Source organism: Callorhinus ursinus, unplaced genomic scaffold (assembly GCF_003265705.2).
Source record: "Callorhinus ursinus isolate GAN/ISIS: 27379988/994484 unplaced genomic scaffold, GSC_fseal_2.0 scaffold4, whole genome shotgun sequence".
NCBI classification, from domain to species: Eukaryota; Metazoa; Chordata; class Mammalia; order Carnivora; family Otariidae; genus Callorhinus; species Callorhinus ursinus.
Window position 1 is genome coordinate 45,116,681 of NW_027397066.1, and position 23,360 is coordinate 45,140,040.

The 23,360-nt window shown below is 43.6% G+C and overlaps 1 pseudogene; it reads right to left on the reverse strand.

Annotated features, from left to right (window-relative positions):
• Positions 1-20,735: 20,735 nt before the first annotated feature.
• Positions 20,736-22,555, reverse strand: LOC112835482 (SUMO-activating enzyme subunit 2 pseudogene; annotated as a pseudogene).
• Between the last annotated feature and the right edge of the window lie 805 nt (positions 22,556-23,360).

Consider the following 23,360-nt stretch of genomic DNA (forward strand, 5'->3'; position numbering starts at 1 on the left):
CAACAACAACTTCAATTCACACACATTTGAAGGATGGTGACTTCCGCATTAAACATGGTGAAATTCACAGCCAACAATCAATATGTACTTTCAGGCAAAGAACCATCATTCATTTCTGTTATCGGACAATCTCAGGGAGAAATCATATCATTTGTGACTTGAATGCACAGCATTTTCAACTGCTTTATTCCTGTGGCTGAGAATAGGGCTTTGTTTGCTCTGACTAGCATTTCACTGCTGAAGCTTTCTGAATTGCCACTTGCTTTGGTGTATCCAGGACAAGTGTGAGTTTGGTGGGCAGAAGAGAAGGAAAAGAAAGGGAAAGAAAAAGTTGTATGCAGAGAAAAAGCTATTTTTGTTGAGCTTAAAGCAGCTTAATTTGTTATCATTGACACTGAGCATAATGTTGATTTAACTTTTGCATTGGGGTATTGATTTTACAGTGAAAGGCCAGATGCCAGCCATTTTCTGACAATGACTAGCACAATCAGAATTTCAGACCTGGCATGATTTAGAGGAGGAATGGCAGCCAGAAGATAAAGGATCTTCTCTTGGCTCTTTGAATAACTTTCTGGGTGACACCAGACTTCGCATCTATCAGGTGATAGATGCAATACTTGACCGAGGTCCTTTCTAGCTCTCAGAGTCTTTGACTCTATGATTGGGGTTGTGCTTTTCTCTTCGTTAATATCATAAATGCACAAATGAGGCACGTTTCTAAAAATACATAAACAAAAACATACTTTAGCCCATGTATTGACGTGTTTACTGCTCCACAATCTTTATCTTCAAAATCAGCTATTAAGTTGGGAATATGATGGAGCCATTCCCTAGAAGTTAACCAGTTTCCTGAGCATTACTCACCAAGATTTGTATGGGACTCTGAAGTTTACAGAAGGTTCCATATGTACCATCTCATTTGCTTCTTCCTTAATTTATAATTCTTAGTCTTGTAGTACAGCTCAGAGAAGGGAAAATACTGTACTTCACATTAAAAATCTTTAAAAACGGTTTGACTAAAGAATAGGTTATTAATTCAACAATGTCCATTGAGCCCCTGTATGTGTCAGACCCTGTGCTGGAGAGGGGATATACTCTCTCTCTAAGATTTCGTTTATTTACTTGACAGAGAGAGAGAGAGAGAGAGAACACATGCAGAGGGAGAGGGAGAAGAAGGCTCCCTGCTCAGCAGAGACCCCTATGTGGGGCTTGATCCCAGGACCCTGGGATCATGACTTGAGCCAAAGGCAGATGCTTAACCGACTGAGCCACCCAGGTGCCCCTACCTCATTCATTTTAATGACATCATAGTGTCCCATGGTACAGATGCAACATGATTTATTGGTCCATTTCTCTATCAAATGACACTAGGTTGCTTCCAACCCTTTGCTGTGAAAACAATGCTTCAATGAAGTTCATGAATGTGTATGTGTGTGTGTGTATTTCCAAAATTGTGAGAGCATTTCTGAAGAGTACATTTCTGGAAGTAGAATTTCTAGGACAAGAATTATGCACATGGAGATTTTTTTTATAGGCACTGACAAGTTGCCTACCAAAAGATGTATTAATTTATACTATGTACCCATTAAAATGTGTTTGGTGCCAGGTGATAGGAAAGTCAACCCAAAGTGAGTAAAGGAAATTTACCAGAATTTACCAGAAGGTCCAGAGAGGGGAGCTGGTTTCAGGCATTGTTGGATACAGGCTCAGAAATGATATCTGGCCCCACTTCCGCTCTCCTGGCCTCACAGTTCTACTGTTCAGTGGCTGCATCTCAGACAGGTCTCCCATCATGGGATTAAAACAGCTGTGGAGTTCTAGGTGTCATCATTTCAGGCTTTAGTCCAGTGAGAAATATCACATGTGTATATCCCAGAAATTTCAGTCAACATCTCATTGGCTTCGATGGGTCATGTTCCTACCTCTGAATGACATGGGTCTTGTGTCCAGGGCCAGGAAGGCTTTTATGGGCCAAACCCGGGGCTGGGTGCAGAATTAGCTGCACCAGAAATTCATGGTCTGAGAAGGGGGGAGGGTGGCTCACCAATTAGAGTTGGCAGCTATTTCTGGAAGTAGGGTCAGTGGATAGAGTGTGAAATCAATAATGGTGTGTGGAATACTATTATGGAGACAGAATCTTTCCTGCAGATTTAGGAGCTTAGATTGTGTTCCATCTGGAGTTGGCCTTTAGAAGAGCTGGCATATAGGATCAATTAAGGGATAGGATTTAAATGACATTCTTTGTGCTGCTGGTTGGGACTATAATTATGTACTACGGAGATGTTTTTAAGAGATATCCTTACATAAGATTGGATTTATAGCTGAAAAAGGAACACAGACCCTTTAAAAGAAGTAGCAGGTATATTAAAGAACAAAAGCATCTTAGTAGTTTTGTTAAGGTTGCTATGGAAATGACTGAATGCAAATTTTATTTTAAGTCCCTTGAAGTTAGTTGTCTGTTGAGAGAGAAGTTTGGAGCAGGTTTTTTTTGTTTTGTTTTGTTTTGTTCTTAAGAGAAAGAAAGAGGGAGGGAGGGAGCAAGATCTTAAAGTTGGGGTAAAAAGAGTTTAAGAGTTTCTAATCTGGAAGAGCACTGTGAAATCATTCCTGCCAGTGGTTCTTGAATTTGAGTGAGAATCACCTGAAAAGTTTACTAAAACAGACTTCTGGGTTGCATCCCAGAGATTCCTGACTTAGTAGGTAGGGCTGGCAAGTCCATACATTTGCATTTCTAATAAATTCCCAATGTTGCCACTGCTGGGTGCGGTGGTGGTTGTGGTGGGGAAGGAGGACCACAGTTTGGGAAGTGCTGATCTAGTCACCTTCCCTTCCCCTCAGTTTATAGATGGGGAAACTGAAACTTGGAGAGGCGAGGGGCTGGAGTGACTCTGGGAGTGAGCCGAGGAACTGGAGTTAGAGTCAACTCTTCTGCTTCCCTTCCCTCTGTAAGGAAACTGGGCTCCAGACTGGTTATTGCAAAGGTCATAGAACAGAGTTAGGAAAGGACCCAAACCTCTTAACTTCCAGGCTTGCACTTTCTCCATATGTCTCAAGGGTTTTTACTCCTAGAGAAAACCCAGGAGATGATGGGCTTTGCCCTTCAGTAGACAGATGATTCAGAAAGTGTTTTCCTTTTAAGTAGAGAACAAGGAGAGCCTGCATTGTTAGGTAGAATAAATCTTGAACTCAGGCAGAGAGAAGCTCAGTAGTAACCAAAAGGACCCCTTGGCTTGAATAAAAAGATTTCTGGGGCGCCTGGGTGGCTCAGTTGGTTGGGCTACTGCCTTCGGCTCAGGTCATGATCCTGGGGTCCCGGGATCGAGTCCCGCGTCGGGCTCCCTGCTCAGCCGGGGGTCTACTTCTCCCTCTGACCCTCCCCCCTCTCATGCTCTCTCTGTCTCATGCTCTCTCGCCAAAAAAATAAAAAAATCCTGTAGCTGATGTTGGTGGGGGGTGGGGAGAACTTTCCCCTACCCTCTTAAGTTCAGTAACTGAAGGTCTGTGAATTAAACTAACAAAAGAGAGGGGCACCTGGGTGGCTAAGTTAAGCATTTGACTCTTAATTTCAGCTCAGGTCATGATCTCAGGGTTGTGGGATCAAGCCCTGTGTTGGGCTCTGCACTCAGCAGGCAGTCTGCTTGAGATTCTCTCTCTCCCTCTGCCCCTCCTACCACTCTTTCTCTCTCTCCCCTCTCTCTCCAAATAAATAAATAAATCTTACAAAAATAAAGTAACAAAAGGGGCACCTGGGTGGCTCAGTCGTTAGGCGTCTGCCTTCGGCTCAGGTCATGATCCCAGGGTCCTGGGATTGAGTCCCGCATCGGGCTCCCTGCTCCGCGGGAAGCCTGCTTCTCCCTCTCCCACTGCCCCTGCTTGTGTTCCCTCTCTCGCCGTGTCTCTTTCTGTCAAATAAATAAAATCTTAAAAAAAAAAGTAACAAAAGACAGATTGACAAGAGAAAAGAGCATAAATTTTTACCAAATTTTATTAGCACAGAAGTTCACAGAAAAGAAATGAAACTCAAAAAAGTGGTTAGACAACCCTCTGGGGAGCTTCCCTGATGTAATATGAAACTGGCCCCCATAGAGATGGAAGAAACAGGCAGGCTACTCCAGGTTGGTAGGTGGCAGGTTTTAATAAGCTTGTCTTGTGCAGCAACAAGAACGGACAGATAGGGGCGCCTGGGTGGCTCAGTCATTAAGCGTCTGCCTTCAGCTCGGGTCATGATCTCAGGTCCTGGGATCGAGCCCCAGATCAGGTTCCCTGCTCAGTGAGAAGCCTGCTTCTCCCTCTCCTTCTCCCGCTGCTTCTGTTTCCTCTCTGTGTCTCTCTGTCAAATAAATAAATAAAATCTTAAAAAAAAAAAGAATGGACGGATAGATTCCTGTACCCGCCCACCAAATCTTTAAAGTTATAAAGAGGCCTTAACTGGGTTTAGTCACGTATACTATGCAGGTGTTCTCAACACCACATCACTCTCTAAAGGCTGTGTCCTTGGAGCAGCCTCTGGGAATGGGAAAGGCAATCAGAACCTACCTTCCAAGGACAGGGGAGGGGATGCAGAGCCTCCAAAGGCTTGGGTCCAGCTCATGGGTCATCTGGTGGTCACATCTTTTCGATGACTTTCCCCAACATGCTTCAAGGCATGACAAATTGTGGGGGAGTGACTAGGAAAAATATGGGGGAACTAATGGAACATAAAGGTTATTTAATAAGATATGTTTATGCAAACTTGTCTCAGTGTGATAATGCTTTTCTCAGCTCTTCTCAAAAATCATATGTCAACTATACTTCAGTGAAAAAAATAGAGAATTCTCTTCCTGGTGGGGGTGGTGGTTGGTGGGGGGGATACACTCACAAAGGGAAATTTATGCCCTGCTTTTAGGCAGGTAAGGGGAGGGCAGAGAACTCATCTTACATATCGACTCTCAGTTTGCCTTTAGCTCAAAATAACCCTGTGCCAAAGTGGCACATTTTGGACCTTTTCACTGGATAGAGGATCTGAGACTTGCCAACAACTGCGCTGGAGAAACTCAGATGTGTGCTCGAGCAGTGTTGGAGGGTGAAGGAGAGCAATAGTCATCAAGCCTGAGGAAAGAAGCTACACTTAGATTAAGCACTTATTGAAAGTACTAGTAAAATTGGTTTTCAAGTGATTGTATTTATTTGTATTAAAAAGACTTCCCTTAATTGTTATATTTAGAGACTAGTGTTTCATGATGTTGCTTAATGAAGAATTCTACTTTGGCTTTTAGAAAATATCTATGTTAACTGTATCCATGTGAAGAATAGCTGTTTTTACCACTAGACAATTTCTAAAGGACCATTGTCTACCTTATCTCAATTATGGGCAACATAACCAGGAAGAGATAAACAGCTTTGGGAGTACTGGACTTCCAGACACAAATCTGCAAAGTGACAGCAAATGTCATGATCCTCCTGCCTTAAAATAGCTTTCCAATCTGGAACCCCAGTGCTCCGGTTAAACATTAGCTGCGTCTTGAATTATCTCGCAAATTGTACACACATTGTCATTTGCGTGTCACTCTGAAGGAGGTAGTTTATCAGATCATTTCTCTCATGATAGAAGGGATCTAGGGCAACATGGGAGCAGGGAGGCAAAGCAGAGGATGATGGAGAGCAGCAGAGAGTGAGGGTGCTGGGGGCTTGCTAACTTAACCATGTGAATATATTAAGTGGAAGCAATTCTCTTCTCAGGATTTATATATTAATTTTTCTCTCCAATTTTGGAAAGAAAGGGATTGTAGTCGGCAGTTGTCCAGGCAGGAGGAGTATTTTGTGTACAGGGTACGTTCCAAAAGTCTCCAAAAGGTGACTGCAGTTTTTCTCCCATCTCTGCTCTTTCCCTGACTTTCTGGTACACTTTAGGTCATCAGCAATTCACTCGGAGGGTCTTCTGAAAGCCCACTTCGGCCACCGTGTGAGCCAAGGGCAAGTTACTAACATTCTCAGAGTGCTGGTTTCCTTAGCTGTGAAAGGGGACTGATAATATGTATCTATATATTATATATACATGCACTATACAATATTATACCACCGTATACAATATTATATATACAGTATACCATGTTATGTATTACTATACACAATGTACTATACACACACACACACACACACACACTCTCTATATACAACAGTGCACATTAAGAGGGGCAACATATGTAAAATATCTAGTATGATCAAATGCAGGCCACTACAGTTTGGGTTTTCAGAAGCAGAGGCTGAGGTACCGGCATATATTAGGGATCAGCTCCCAGGCGATACAAGAGGAGGAAGCAGGACTGGGCAGGAGAGGCTGACACCCAATGCAAACCCCACAAAGCCTCAGGCAACCCAGGTGTCCTGCGGTGAGTGCCATCCAGATGAGTTGTCCCACAAGGGGCCATGATGGCGGGCCCTTCAGATCCCGCCTAATTCAACCCCACCGAGGTGGCTGCCCTGGGAAGGCTCCCCCGCCCCTTGTGTGAGGCAGTCCTGCAGCAAAGGCAGACCCCGCGCTGGCTTCTGGAGGCTGTCTGCCAGCCGCGTTCCTGCCGCGAAGCAGCGAGCACTTTCCCGAAGGCTGGGTGGCTCACCTACAAGTCTCCCCACATAGGCATTCAACAAACACGGCTCCTCCCTGCCACCAGAACCATCCTCTTTTTTACCTTTTCTCCAACTTCTTTCCATCCTCCATCTATCTGTCTGCTTGTCTTGTACCTGCTTCCTCCGATCCCACCCTGCCCGGCAGTCCTGAGAGCCTGTGGCTGCCCTAGGACGGGGTTTAGAAAGGGTACCTGGGGCGCCTGGGTGGCTCAGTCGTTAAGTGTCTGCCTTCGGCTCAGGTCTTGGTCCCAGGGTCCTGGGATCGAGCCCCGCATAGGGGTCCCTGCTCGGCGGGAAGCCTGCTTCTCCCTCTCCCACTCCCCTGCTTATGTTCCCTCTCTCGCTGTGTCTCTCTCTAATAAATAAATAAAATCTTAAAAAAAAAGGGTACCTGCTTCAGTGGCCCTCCTGTAGGAGTCTATTTAAACAGGAAGTATCTTAAACTTTTTAAAAAAAATCTCATTCAGATAATTTTCCAGTTACCCCCGACTCCTCTTTTACTTTGGTAGAGAGCAAAAAGCCGCCAGGCTCAATTCTGCAGTAGAGAGCAACATAGATGCCGGCCAGCTGGTGCTAACAATAGGGGAGAAGGCACTGGATGCCTTGCTAACAGATTTCCAAGAACACTATGGGCAGCCAAAACAAACAAACAAAAAAACAAAAACCCACCATTTGGGCTTGTTTCTTTTCCCTCTGTTACCCTTCTAAGAGATAAAGAGGCTGACATCATGAACAGGGATATGAATTTGGTAACATTTGGGAGGAGGTTAATGTCAAGGGCTCTAGGAAACCAATGTATAAATTAGAGAATAGGAGAACATTTAGCTTTCTCCATGGCTAAGACATGCGGAAGTTGCTCTGATAGAAATTTGAAGGGGTGCAGGCAATGGGAAACCAGAAGATGGGCAGAGGATGGGAAGCAGCTGTGAAGGTTCCTGTTGAGTTTGGGATTGTCTTCCTGCTATGACTGATCCTGGCATCATTCCCTGGAGATGCTGGCATGTATAAGTGTCCCAGTCCCCAGGTCTCTGAGCTTCTGGAATGGTGCGAATGGCAGAGAGAGTATGAGCATGTGCGTTGCTTGGACACCTTATAGAGAGTGCCCCTGATTCTGTGTTCTGGCAGTTGATTGGCCCTCTGTGAAATCTCCTTTATCTGGGCAGGAAAGGACCACCAGCTCCCTCCATGGACTGCAACTCTGAAATCCACTGCATAGTGGCCTCTCGTGGGCTAGCCTTCTGCAGGGGTCTCATGAAGTCCTGGGGAAGGGGGAGCTCCCTTTCAAGCCTCAGCCACTGAAAGAAAAATATAATTTTGGCAAAAAGTCTAACTTATTCATTAACTGAAATTTTATGCCTATTGATTACTAATGATCCATTTCTCCCTTCCTCTAGCTCCTGGCAACCACCATTCCAGTCTTGGGGTTTTAGGAATCTGACACTTTTAGATACTTCATATAAGTGGACTCAGGTCGTACTTGGCTTTCTGTGTCCGGCTTATGTCACTTAGCATAACGTCCTCAAGATCCATCCATATTGTCACATGTTGTATAATTTCCTTCCTTTCTTAAATAAAGTTTTTATTTATTTTTATTTTTAGAGAGAGAGAGAGAGAGAGCTCACACGATTAAGCAGGGAGAGGGACAGAGGGAGAGGGAGACAGAGAGAATCTCTAGCAGACTCCCTACTGAGTGTGAAGCCCAATGCAGGGCTCGATCTCATGACCCTGAGATCATGACCTGAGCTGAAATCAAGAGTCAGTTGCTTAAACGACTGAGCCACCCAGGTGCCCCAATTTCCTTCTTTCTTAAAGTTAAATCTCAGCCATTCTGCAGAAGCAGCCAGTAGTAGGACCCCAAACTAGTTCCATGTTCAGGGAGTTCAGGCTGGCGTCCCGGAGTTCCCTGTGCAGGATCTACATTTCATTTGGGAGCATATCAGCCCCCAGAGAGACTGAGCGGTTTGCCCCAAGTCTTGCCAGTTGTGAATAGCAAGTCCTGAGTCTTGGCCCCATCTGGCTCCATGGACTCCGGGTACATAGTGACCCTGGTTCTGATTTTTCTCAAATCAGAGAAGACACGGGGACATGGACATTTAGTCCCATGGAGACTCAAGTGAGGCTCATGGAATAAGCAGGGCTTCAGAGGACACCGCTCATCCTTACTTGTGAGTGGTCGGACATCATGCTGCTCCTGCCTCTAGATGGCGCTGGCAAGAGCCGTGTGTGGCCGCCGAGCACCGGAAATGCAGCTAGTAGAGCGGTGACTGAATTTCAAGAGCTCAGTATGAAAGAAGAAGGTAAACTACGTCACTCATAATTTCTATCTGGATTATATTTTGAAATGATATTTTGGATATGTTGGGTAAAATAATTATATTTAAAATCATAATCTATAAAATGTTATTAAAATGAAATTGACCTGCTGCTTGTTCAATTTTTTTAAAAAAGATTTTATTTGACAGAGAGAAAGAGGGAGAGAGAGCCACAAGCAGGGGGAGCGGCAGGCACAGGGAGAAGCAGGCTCCCCGCTGAGCAGGAAGCTGATTCAGGGCTTGATCCCAGGACTCTGGGATCATGACCCAAGCTGAAGGCAGCCGCTTAACTGACTGAGCCATCCAGGCACCCCTGTTTCTTAATTTTTAAAATTGCTGCTACTAGAACATTAAACATCCCCACATGGTTCACGTTACATTTCTATTGGATTACTCTAGATTCACCTACATCCCTAAATGCCTTTACTCTATTCTCAGCTTCGGCTTCTTCATTTGATATCTCTGTTGCTAGTAGTGATGGGGCAGGTCATCTGCTTTGGACCTTGACATGTCTTTTTTTAAAATTTTTTTAAGTTTTATTTAAGTCACCTCTATATCTGATGTGGGGCTCGAAATCACAACCCCGAAATCAAGATTCACATGCTCTTCTGACTGAGCCAGCCAGGTGCCTCTGGACCTTGACATTTAACAAGTAGTTCACAGCATGGGTACTATTTCATACTCAGGTAAGCACGGTCATAATTGAGTGCTCATAGGGGACTTGGCAGCTTAATGTCAATGAAAAAGTCTCCTGGGGTCATGCTTCATTCATTTAACAAATATTTATGTAATGTTTTCTTTTTCTTTTCTTTTTTATTTTTTGACAGAGAGTGCACACACACACACACACACACACATGCACATGCGAGCTTGGGGAGAGAGGGGAGGGGCAGAGAGGGAGGGAGAGAAATCTTAAGCAGATGCTAAGCCCAGCACAGAGCTCAATTTCACAACCCTGAGATCATGACCTGAGCCGAAATCAAGAGCCGGATGCCTAACCAACTGAGCCACCCACGTGCCCCCGAAGTACAAGTTTTAAAATTTAAGTCCAATTTATCTATTTTTACTCTTGTTGTTTGTGCTTTTGATGTCATAGCTAAGAAGTCTTTGCCTAACTTGAGTTCATGAAGATTTACCCCTCTATTTTCTTCTAAGAGTTTTATAGTTTTGGCTGTGATGTTTAAGTCTATAATCCATATGGGTTTAATTTTTGCATATAGTGTGACTAAAGGGTCCAATTTCATTCTTTACATGTGGATATCCAGTTTTCCCAGCATCATTTGTTGAAAAGACTATTTTTCCTCCCATTGAATTGTCTTGGCATTCTGGCCAAAAATCACTTGACCATAAATGTTAAAGTTTATTTCTGACTCTCAATTTTATTCTATTTATCTCTATGTTAATCCTTGTGCCAGTACCACACTTATGCCATGATTACTGTAGTTTTCCAGTAAGTGTTGAAATGAGGAAATGTGAGTCCTCCAACTTTGCTGTTTTCAGTCTATGATGTTTTGGCACCAAAAACATATCCTATCATCAAAGCCAAAATTCTAGGTAAAATAGTGAAATAGGCAATTTGGCGTAACCTCTCTCCCTTTTTGTGTTCCTTTGTATTCAGACTCTCCACGTGCTTTTCATCTATCTCTTCATCAAAAGTTTCTCTCTGGGGAAGAATACAATAAACTTTTTCTTATGTAGGTATAAATGACTAAAAAACCTTAAAGTTATTAGCATTCTCAGGAGAATTTGCTTTTCAAAAGAGGGGAACAAAAATGTCTTAAACCTGAAGAATCATTCTCTAATGGTAACATTTTCTTCATAAGTAGGCAGAGAAATCTCTTTTTATCAGCAGGGAAGTCCTCATACTGCATCTGAAATGACATGATGGATGGGCTGGTATATTGCCTATGCTCAAGGCTGGCTTTATCCAAAGTTAATTGATTTTTCTCTTCCCCAGTTGTGAGTTTTATACCCATTGCTTACTTGCTTGGGGACCTTGGAAAATTAACCTCTATGAACCTCAGTATTCTCTTAAGTAATATGGGGAAATCACGCTCACTGCAAAAATGTCTAGCATTTAACTGTCGAAAATAAGACTGACATACATTTTGACTCGACAGATACAACTCCAAAAAGCAAATGCCCTCATTATTCTCTCTTCAGGGAGAGGTACGTTTTTTATTAAAGTGATATAATTTCTTCCTTATAACCTCCCTAGTGATGGCATGGGAGAACCATTTAGGAAAGACAGGTTTTATTAAAAACTATCTGCGAAAATGGAATGGAGATTCTTAAATCCTCCCTTCAACACCAACAACAACTCCTGATTGTGGGACATTTTGCTCAGTCACCTCTGATAGGGAACCAGAGTTTGCATTTGATCACATTTGTGATGACATGTAGCTTTTTACTTGCCAAACTCTTTCCGAGGATCAGTATATCTGATCCTCAGAACACTCCTTTGAGGCCAACATTATTGCCATGTTAGAGAGGAAGAAACTGAGCTCAGAGTAAAAGACTCGAGACCCAAACCTTCTTTCCATGCACTCCACCGATCCGTAAGGCTGAGAATGACCTTGGACCCTTAGACTGCCACCCACACCATTCCAGACCCCAGATACTGATCTACTCTTCGTTGTATACATTTTATTGGAGATTTTATTTGGTCAGGGGAGTTTTTCTCTTTCTAGCAGCTTCTTTGTTGTTGTTATTTTTTAAAATTTTAATTCCAGTTCGTTAACATTGTTATGTTTGTTTCAGGTATATGATTTTTCTTTATTTTAGGATGGAAAATACAAAACACCTGCATATTTTTCTGAGTTGTTATGTGAACCAGGTGAGTCTCAGTGTTGCTAAGCCTGAAAACCTCCCGATCCTGATGCTGCTGTAGAGCAGGACCGGGCTCCCTCTGCATCAAAGTGCCCTGGGAGCCTGGGTGAGAGCCGGGCGGGCCGCGCATTCCTGGACCTGTCCGGTAGATGGTAGCATTGTGCAGCCGATGCATCGTCTCCCGGGGCGCGCCCTTCTGTTTCCCTCCCCACCTTCCCAGTGCTTGGCTTCGAGGTGCAGGTAGCAGCGCCTCCGCGACTCCCCTGATGCTGCTGTGCTGCACTAGCTACAGATGGTCTGCGCCTAGCAGGTCACAACAGGTCTGAATCCACAGCACGGGGAGAACTCAGACTTAATCTGTTTTTGTGGCTCGGTGCGTAACCGTTGCTTTGGCTAACTGGCCCAGATCGTTTTCTATCCCCCCTCCTCTCTAGGAGAAACGTAGGGAAGGCTGATAAATGTCCCCCAATCTAAATGGTTTCCTTTCCCCACTCCTTTTGTGCTGTGAACTTTATCTTTAGAGGCTACCGTCCCCCGCCGCCGCTGCTCACCCGCCCGGGTCGCCCCTCTCGCTCAGGGTCTTCTGCCAACAGAGGCTCCGTGTGCCCTACGATGTCGACTATAAGCCACTAGAGGGCACCATCGTCACGCGCTGCGCTGGAGCCGTGCAGGGAAGGCGGCGGGCTAGGTCCGGTGCGTTCCCTGTCCTAGACTTGACCTTGGGACCCGCAACTGCCGGTGTTGGAGGAAGTCCCTCTTCCTGACCAAGTGGGGTCTTTCACAGGGTGCTCCGGATCCCATACCTTCAGAAATCTCAGTCCATCTATCCTCCCTCTTCTCGCTTGTTTCTCAACCTCTCTGAATAGATTGACTCTTTCCCGCCAGCTTTTAAAGATTTTTATTTATTTATTTATTTGAGACAGAGAGAATGAGAGAGAGAGAGAGAGAGAGCACATGAGAGGGGGGAGGGTCAGAGGGAGAAGCAGACTCTCCGCTGAGCAGGGAGCCCGATGCGGGACTCAGTGCAGGGACTCCTGGATCATGACCTGAGCCGAAGGCAATCGCTCAACCAACTGAGCCACCCAGGCGCCCTCCCACCAGCTTTTAAACATCTTAAAGTAAACTTTATCTTGGAGGAAAAAAAATCTCTGTAACACCAAGTTCCTCTCGGCTGTTAACCTCTATCTCTCAGGGCACCCCCCCCCCATGCCCACCCCACCCAACCGGTGGTTCGCTAACTTCCTCAATCCTCTTCCACCCTCTCCTCTCCGCGTTTCAGAAGCTCATCCTTGTCTTATTTGATCTCTTTAGATTTGACACACTCTCCCTTCCTCCAAACTCTATGCCACCTTGGCTAGGTCTTGGTTTTAAGACTTCCACTGCTCTGGCTCTTCCTTCCTCTTCTTCAGGAATTTTCTTCCATTGCCAACTCTTTCCACGTCCCTGGTCCCAGCATTCTGTCTTTAGGCCTCCTTCTCACTTTCTTCAACCTCCCAGAACCCATTTATGTGCATAGAGCCAAAGCCCGCCTCCACCTCTCCACTACCCCCATTTATTGCTCACTACTCCTGATGATGACCACATTTTCATCTCCAGTCAAAAATTCTCTTTTAAGCTACAGACCCATGTCTTCATTTTGCCAGACTAACAGGGGCTGCTTGGAATAATGTTGAGAAAGCAGTTTCTGGGCTATTCCGTTGAGGATGGTGGGCAATATTTGTCTCCTATATAGCAATGCTTGACCTCCAGACACCTCATGCTTCTCTTTCAAGGCTTGTCTGAGATGGAAAAATGTCCTTACCTTGTGCTTAATTAAAGATGCAGCCACTGAATCTAACCATCCCTTCTCCTTCCACCCTCCAATCGAGGGAACCTGGCCACGTGATCTGAACCTCTATCTTAGTCCTGGCTGGTTGGCCTGGGACAGGACACCTGGTCCAAAGCTATAAAACTGGGGTGGGAATGGGCTGACCAGAGCCGTCTTTTGAGATTCTTAGGACTGGAACACTGAAAGAAATGTTCTAGTTATATACGGAGAGCTCAGCTGAAAAGTCACATAAATCAGGGGAGGGGGCATGTGAAAGATAAGCTATCTGAGGCAGTGGGCTGTGTAGAAGCAGGAAGAAAGAGGCGAGGGTTAGAGCCCCAGAATGTCCCCATTTTAATTTTTCAAGAAAACCAGCAGTCTTCTCTGCCCTTGATTTCTGAACACAGGTTTTTCTATATTCTTTCAGTAGCTGCTTCACCTTGAGCCAGTCCAGAACTGTAGCTAATTGATGAAGAAGTAGAGGGCCAAAAAGCACAGAAAAAACAGACAGGCAGCAGAGAGGGCTGGCTGGGTTGAGCAGGCATCCCCACTGGACTGACAGAAGCTGGGGGGTTTAGTGTCTGGTGGTGATGGTGGCGGAAGCAGAGGCTGAGATCCCCATGGGGAACTTACTCCTTCTGTTGCTGACAATCTCCTCATCCTACCTACCCCTGGATCTTAGGCAGGTTGGTCAGCAATGGCTCTAAAAGTCTAATGTTTTTCGAAAGTATCACAAGGCTTGTGGCATGGGGTAATACCCAAAGACACAGCAGCATGAACATTTATTGACTGTCTGTTTTTGTCAGGAACAGAGGTGGTTTCTGGGGAGACTGAGGTGAATGATATGGTCCCTGCCCTCAAGGAGCTCACAGTCCCTCAGAGAACACAAACATCTACCTGTAACACAGGGTGAAAATACTAAAGTAGAAGTATGTACAAAATGCTACAAGAATTTAAGAGAAGGAGTCATTAATTCTGCCTTTGATGGGGGTGGGAAGGAAACAGGGAGACCTTCAAAGGGGAAGTGACTTTTGACCTGGACCTTGAAGGATGAGTGGAATTTGTCAGAGTCGAGGGGTTTGCATTCTGGGGACAGAGAGCAAAGGCTCAGAGATATACAAGCACATGGTGTATAGGAAGACTTGTGGTATTGCACTATGTGGGGTGGGGGTGGCCATGTTAGGGGCAGCAGACAATAGGGAAAAGGCAGGTGAGGGCCAAAATGTGAAGGGCCTTGAATGTCATGATTAGGAACTTGGACTTCATCCTGACGACACTGTGGACCCAAAAATGTTCTTAATCAGGGAGTTGTGTAATCAGAGCTGCCTTAGGAAGGAAAACTGGAGGCTGTATAGAGGTTGTCTGCAGGGAGGAGAGAGTATAGAAGGTCAGTCACAGGATGGCTTGATCTCAGCGGTGTCTGACACTCTCTAGCAATATCCTGGAGCTAAGGTAGGAACGTGGGTAGGTCATAAATTATAACTGATTAGAAGGCCATACTCAAAGAAAGCTGAGGAATCCAGGCATGCTATTATCAACATGGAAGGTCAGTGGTTCTATTGCTATGCCATGGGATGCTGTATTCATTCATTCATTCATTCATTCATTCAGCAAATATGCACTGACTATCACTCCAGACTAAGTGTGGCACTGGGTACCATGATGAGAAAGCAGGTGTGGCCCTTGCTGTCATGGAATCTTTCAGTGAATAAGGGAGACAGCTATTAATCAGATAATTTCATGACTGAGTACATGAGTTTCCCACTTGGAAGGAAAAGAATATGTTCTGTGAGTACATAACAAGGAACTCACCCTGGCCTCAGCTTGAGCGAGATGTGAAGGACTGTTGGGAGTTCACCCGAGGAAGGCAGGTTTCAGGAAAGGCAGCAGAATATGGCAAGGCCCTGTGGCCCAAGAGAGCATGGTATGGCTGACAAAGTGGGAGCCTGAGTGTGAGAGGAACTGCTGGAAGAGACAGGGACCAAGCTGTGCGAACTTGTCTTGTCGGGGTCAAGCTTAAGATAAAGTATTTGTCAGTGCCTGGCTGGCTCAGTTGAGAGAGCATGCAACTCTTGATTGCAAGGTTGTTTGAGCCCCATGTTGGGAGTGGAGCCTACTTAAAGAAATGATTTCTAAAAAAAAAAAAAAAAGATAAAGTATTTGTTTGAGGTGAACAGGTCAGTTAACTAAGAATGACATAGAGGTTGGGGGGAAAGTGGAAAATCTGAATTGCAGAATCAAGATCCAAGAAAATGTCACAGGTCTAAATGAAAAGTGCTGGAATTCAAAGAAATAACCAGTGTTGGCGAGGATGTGGAGAAAAAGGAACCCTCCTGTACTGTTGGTGGGACTAAAAATTGATACAGCAACTGTTGAAAACAGTATGGAGGCTCCTCAAAAAACTGAAAAACTATATGATCCAGTAATTCCACTACTGGGTATTTATCCAAAGAAAACAAAAAGATTGAAAAGATCTATGCACTCCTGTGTTTATTGCAGTATTTACAATAGTCAAGATATGGAAGCAACCCAAGTGTCCATGAATAGATGAACAGATAAGGAAGATGTGGTGTGTACAACACACACACACACACACACACACAAGAGAGAGAGAGAGAGAGAGAGAGAGAGAGAGAGAGAGAGAGAGTGAGAGAGGAATATTACAAGGCCATAAAGAAGGATGAGATTTTTGCCAGTTGTGGTAACATTAATGAACTTAGAGGGTATTTTATGCCAAGTGAATTAAGTTAGACTGAGAAAGACAAACACTATATGATTTCACTCATATGTGGAATCTAAAAAACAAATGAATAAACAAACAAGAAGCAGAATCAGACCTATAAATACAGAGAACAAACTGTGGTTGCCAGGGGGATGAGGAGATGGGCAAAATGGGTGAGGGGCGATGGGAGACATGGGCTTCCAGTTTTGGAATGAATAAGTTAGGGGAATAAGAAGGACAGTGGAGGGAATATAGTCAGTGATATTGTAATAGGGATGTTTGGTGGCAGGTGGTAGACAACTAGTGAGCAGAGCATGGAGAGAAGTTGAGACACTATGTTGCACATCTGAAATGAATGTAACATTGTGGGTCAACTGCACCCAAAAACATTTTTTTAAAAGTGATGGGGTTCAACACATGTAAAGTTCTACAGTTAGGTTAAAATTTTTTAATTGACTTTCAAAGATTTATGTTTAAGGATGTTTATCTCTGCATATGTATAATAGTAAAAAATATGGAAAACGAACTCTCATGATAGGAAAATGTTTATATATCCTATGTATACAAAATTGGGTTCAAATGCTAGCTTCTCCATTTACTAGCCATGTCATTAACAAGTTACACAACCTCTTTATGCCTCAGTTTCCTTATCTAGCTATCTTCCTTATCTAGCTACATAAGCACTACACAAGTCTTAGTTGTTATTATTACCTATTAATATTATGTTTCCAAATATGGGTAATGTCAGAAAATGCTCCAGTATATGGTTGGCTCTTGAATAACATGTGTGTTAGGGATGCTGACTTCCCCAATGCAGCTGAAAATCCACATATCACTTTTGACTCCCCAAAACTTAATTACTAGTAGAGCCTATGGTTGACCAGAAGCCCTACTGATAACATAATCAGTTAACACATATTTTGTGTTATATGCTGTATTCTTATAAAAAGTAAGCTAAAGAAAAAATATTATTAATTATAAGAAAGATAAAATATATTTATAGTGCTGGACTATATTTATTGAAAAAAATCCATATGTAAGTGGACCCACGCAGTTCAAACCTGTGTTATTCAAGGGTCAACTGTATAATGTTAAGTGGAACAAAATCTACATTATGAAGTTTAATCCCCTTTTGTTACACACCATGTGGGTTTATATTTTTGTATAGTGTGTAGCTTCTGCTTTGTCAGCTTGGGGTTTAAAATATGGTCATGTCTCCAGTGAACCCAGCAGAGGCCCTATCTCACTCAGCATGAAAATGTTCTTCTCTTTCTCAGTGATCCCCTTCTTGTGATGTACTTAAGGCTCCTCTGTCCACTTTATTCAGACTAAAGAATACGTGCCTTGTGGAGAGTGCCCCGGAGAATCTTAGTCCACTGTGGGCTGGATTTGCTTCTTCCAACATTGGTGTTTAGTGACCATTCCCTGGGGCTCTCCCTGGCTGTGCTATCACAGCCGGTCAGGCGATCATTCTCACTGTGCTGGGAAGAGGAGATTTCTTCTCACGGTTCTGTGCCAATAATGGCCTGGGCTCCCAGGGTTTCAGTTTCTTAATGTGCCCTCATATACAGTATTCTAAAACCCATGGTGCCCAGGTGACTGCTGCAGTAGAGGGTTCCTGTCTGGGCTACGTGTTATGTCTAAACTAAAACACCAACACTTCGGTAATCTGGGCTCCTATGTAAGACTAACGGACTCATCAGAGATGTTGAAAACTAGTGAAGCCAAGAAGAAGTAGTTGGGGTCTTGATTTCTTTTCTCCTAGGAAGCTTCTAGGCTCCCTCTTAGGTTGGCTCACCTACTTTCCAGTGACATTTGGCTTTACTAGCAGTGGGGTGAGATGGGCAGCCTTTGTCAAGAAACATGTTCCATGACAAAGAACACTGTTGCCTTATGATGGGTGCCTCTGCCTTACGTCTGCAAACTTGAAGAAACTGTCCATGTGGTTGTTTCTAGAACAAAAATGTGTCCCAAGATGACTTGTTAGACATGGAAGTGGCTGGCAACTTTTAACTTGCAGATTTTCTTGCTAACAAAAAATTTTAAATTCTGTCTCATCAGGGACACTGCTGCATATTCATGAAAAAGAAATTGACTGGAAAGAGCTATACCACAATATTAACCGTGCTTACCTCTGGGTGGTGGGATTCCAATGGGCTGTTTTCTTTTTAATATATTTTGTTTTGTTTTCCAGATTTTTGACAATGAATATGTATTACTTTCACAATTAGAATCATAGATTCTGCCAATACATTTATTTAAAAAAAAAAACATAGTCATTTGAACAGATACCAGATGGGGATATCTGTGTGAATTTTTACCCCTAGATCCGTCCCAGTTATTCCAAATGACAACCCCATTTTCTGCAGGCAGTTATGGCTCTCCCATACTACCACTGAGAGGTCAGTGGGTCTGTTATATAAGAATTGCATATGGCAACAAAGAGGGAGGTTTTGCATTAGCCTTTGTGTTGGGCTCTACCTCAGAGTTCCAAGCCCTTCAACCACTCCTCTACATATTCTGCCATTGGGAGGTATGTATGAGATCCCCAAGACTACCATTTGGAGATTTGCTTGAAGGACTCACAGAACTCAGAAAAGCTGTTATATTCATAGGTACGGTTACTTAGAGTGAAAGGATACCACAAAGGAAACCTGCAAAGGAAAAAGGTGTATAGGGTGCAGTTCAGGAGAAACCAGGTGTGAGCTTCTAGTTGTCCTCATCCAATGGAGTTGCACGGATACCACTCAATTCCCCCAGCAGTGATTCGTGACAACACACATGAAGTATTGCCAACTTGAGCCTTGGTGTCCACGGTTTGAGGGGTCAGTCATATAGGCATAGAGTGCTTGTATAACTGACCTTAGCTACTCAGTCTCCAGCCTCCCCAGAGTATGGCCCAGGATCTCAGGCAAACAAAAATAGGCATTTACCATATTTTACATTGTTAACATAGACTGTCATGGCCCTGGGCCCCAGGTATGCAAAGATACTCTTCTTAGGTAGGATATTCCAAGGGCTTACAGGTTATCTCTCCATAACTGGTTAAGGACGAATCCTTTCTTTCTTCCTTTTTTTAAATTTTATTTATTTGAGAGAGAGAGAGAGAGAGAGCACGTGTGGCATGCGAGCACAAGCAGGGGAAGGGGCTAAGAGAGAGGGAGAAGCAGACTCTGCACTGAGCAGGAGCCCGAGGGGATGGGGTCTCCATCCCAGTAAGAGTGAGTCCTTTCTTTGAAATGTGCAGAGTTTGAGCACCCCAAGCCTGCCGAGTTAACCTTTTACTGCACAGGAGATGAGGTTTTACAAGCTTGGGCCTAGTTCCCTTTTGTCTGAATCTCTTGGATACTTAGAGTTTTCCTATTTTTCACCCCTTTTCTAGATCATGGGGCAAAGCCTGGTTTTGTTCTCCTCCTGACTTTATACGCTCTCTGAGGGCCTGGTGGAGGCAGGATTCCGCATAGGACCTTGGGTTAGCTTGACATTCTCATGGTCAATATTTTATATCTCTGAAGCTGCGTTCCAGCTCTCGTCTTCCCACAGGTCTCCGTGAGACCCCTGGAGATGGGTTGCATGGGCTATGTGTCTGCTTGGATTAGGGTTTGGACAGTTGATGGCCTATACTGGTCCCACAGCTCTGCCCACACAGTCCCGTGTCCCTCCAAACCTGGGTCCAGTTCCTTTCTCCTGTGATGAATGCCACTATCTTGTAAAGTAACTTACTCCCTGCTGGGTGCAAATCTTTAACATATATGAAAGTCCTGTGTGAGGTTGATCAGAAGTTTCTGTTTTTTAACAAGTATGCAGATGCCATTTATTTGGTTCATAAGTACAATATAGTCGTAATTGAGTTTTAAGAAACATCAAATATAAATAACCCCAAACTGTAACAATACACAAAAAATGGCTTCGTACACAGACACACCAAGCACTACAAGCTGAAAACTTGAGTAAATTAACATTGTTTTACATGAATATACATAGTGCCAGCTAACATTTAAAAACAAGTTTCAGTGCATAGCACTTGATACTTTTTTGAATCTGTTTCAGTCAGTTAAGATTATGAAAATGGTTAGATCTAGGTTAAAAAAAATTCTTCTAACCAAAAATAAAGGCATACTATTTATAACCGAGTATCAGCTTTACTAAACTAAAATATTTTAAAACTGTTAAATGATACCTAAGGGTATTGACATTAAAAAGGCAACATGCATTGGGTTGTTTCATCTCATGACTGGTCATGCACACACTTTGTTCAAGGGTTTTAAAACTATATTCCTACTTTCAATACAATGTTTATAATTGTTCTAGCAAAATGAATGCTTTTTCAAAGGGAGCAGAATCATCTTCAAGTCACTGGTGTCAATTTTTTCCCTTTGGAACAAAGCACATGACAAATAATCTGGTTCTGCCCAGATGATCTACTACAGCAAGAGGTTCTGTTTAGAGGCATTTCTGTTCAATCTAAACCTATAACATCATCAGGCTCTTCTGTCTGTTCTGTACGTGACCTCTCTGCACTGATATTCTTTTTCTCATCTAATTTCCTCTCTCGACTTCTCTCTTCTTCACTGATGTCAACATCATCTAAAGGACCTTCTTCATCTGAATCAACCATGAGCACATCATCTTGCTCTCGTGCAGTGGATGTGGATGTGGAAGGCTGAGCTCCAACGTCACTGCCATTGGTTATGCTTTTGGCAGCATCTTCAGCTTGTTCGGGCCCCATGTCTTCTGGGGCACCACCAACAACTTCAAATTCAACACCCTTCCCTAGGTCCTCACTATGAAGGACGTTCCTCAGTGAAGCATAGTCCTGGAGGAAGTCATCTGCTTGAAGCAGGCTCCCATGTCCAATTCCAAATTCTGACAGCTTTTTGTGATTATTAGCTTCTGTCTCTCCCTCTTCTGAAGATATTAGGATTGTTCCTCTCCTGTCTTCAATTTGGACATCTGGTGCTACCATAGCAAATTTTTCTTTTACTATCTTATCCTGTAATGTGAGAACAGTCACCTCTGGCTTGCTGGCATGTAATGTAACAGTTAGGGTTGGGAGGATCTTGTGCACAAGGCACAAGAAACTTCTTTCTAGGGTTTGGTTGATTATTCAAACAAATTGTTCTACACTGGTCTGTTTTTCCTGATAAAATCTTTAATCCCTCTAATACTATTAACCCAGCAATCACTGCATTAGTTGTAGAGATGGCAGGAATAATGTCCCCTGCCATTGATTTTATATCAAATCTGCTCTTCATATTCATAATGAAAATATGCATCCTGAGGTTTGCAGCAGAGGTAACAAAAAGCATTGCAGATGGGTCATCCCTGTCCCATATGAGCTCAGCTCCATCCACTTTTTCTGCTAAATTAACTCTCGAAGTCTCAGTGCTCTTTGAAAAAAGATGTGCATAGCTCTTTACATCTAGAAACTGCTGGTCTTTCAGACCTAACTGGGGTTCATTTTGTTGATCTGATGTATTTGTTTCTTCTCCTTGACTTTGTACTTCAGCCCTGTCCAATGGAGGCTTCCTTTTCCACCATAGTTTGTCCATTGTCGACAGATACTGGGCATCATCTTTAAAAAGTGTGGTAAAAAGTTTAACCAGATCATAGCCCATTCCTTAGTGGAAATATGTTTAATGTCACCATCTTCATTAGATACTCTGGCTCTGGCTTCAGCTTCCACTAGTTCCCAGGAAGCTTCAGGTCAGCTCTGTCAGGGCTACTTCTTGATCAGCATCTTCTTCTCCAAACAGCTGGTTGAACAAATACTTTACCCAAATGATGCAACATATAGGTTCTGAAGGTATATTGTCAATTTTACAGCCAGGAAAATTTCTCTGGGTAGGTTTGGGATGACATTCATAACACTCAGTTACACCGTTTTTGATGGTCATTACTTGCCCAAGGTAACCCACTTTCAAGAGGAAGATCAGCTGCCAGACATATCCTATTAACATGGTTGTGGGCAGCTCTGTTGTCTAAAGCATTCATAGCCAATATTCAACAATATAAATTGTTGAAAAAATTCCACATTATACTCAGGGTTCATGATGCTGTTGGGTAAAACTGTAGTACACTTTCTTTGGCAACCTGGGTCCTTGAACTTCCAACATGTTTCTTTTGAAACGAAACCTGTCTGTTGAGGTTGCTAACATTGATAGTATCCAGGTCGAAGTGGGAGAAGCTGGTGAGCATGTGGCTTTTGAGGAGCTCACAGCTGATGCCACCCACATCCACCAACAGCACCTGGCCCCTGGCCATGGCCTTGACCAGCTCCTGGGGCCTGATCACAAGTTGTTTTTTTGAGAGGGAGAGAGAGACAGAGTGAGCACTAGCGTGTGTGAGCAGGGAGGGGAGGGGCAGGGGGAGAGGGAGAGAGAGAATCTTAAGCAGGCTCTATGCCCAGTGTGGAGCCTGACTCACAACCCTGAGATCATGACCTGAGGCAAAACCAAGAGTCAGACAATTGACTGAACCACCCAGGGGCTCCCTGATCATGTTTTAATGAAAGAACCGGGAGGTAGTCATTAAGAAAATATTAGGCAGTATAGCATTTTGGGAAGAATGACAGCTTTGAATTCAAAGAGGGCTGAATTTGAATCCTTGCTTAGCTATTTCCGAGTTCTATGAACTTGAGCAAGTTGTTTGCTTTCTGAATTTTTTCATCTATAAAATGGGATTATTAAAATTGGCTGTGCTTATGATTAGAAATAACATATGCAAAGTGGCTAGCCCAGTATCTGGCATATGGTAGGCTGCAATGAATAGTAGTTACTACTACTGTTATTTTGCTATGATAACAGAGTAGGCATTTCTAGATCAAAGAAGGTAGTTTCATTTGGGACACATGTTCACTTTGGAGCATTCCACTCTAAGATTCTAAGATGTGTGGGTGTGTTTGTGTGTATTCATGTGAGTGTATATGATTGAACATTAGCAGTCTTTCCAAAGATGGTGGTCAGGAGGGCAAAGAGTCTGGAAAACATGTCATATGAAGGAAATGGGGATATTTAACTTGGAAAAAAGACAGCTTAGCTTGCGCTGCCTTTAAATATTTGCTAGTTACCATTTAGAAGCAGAA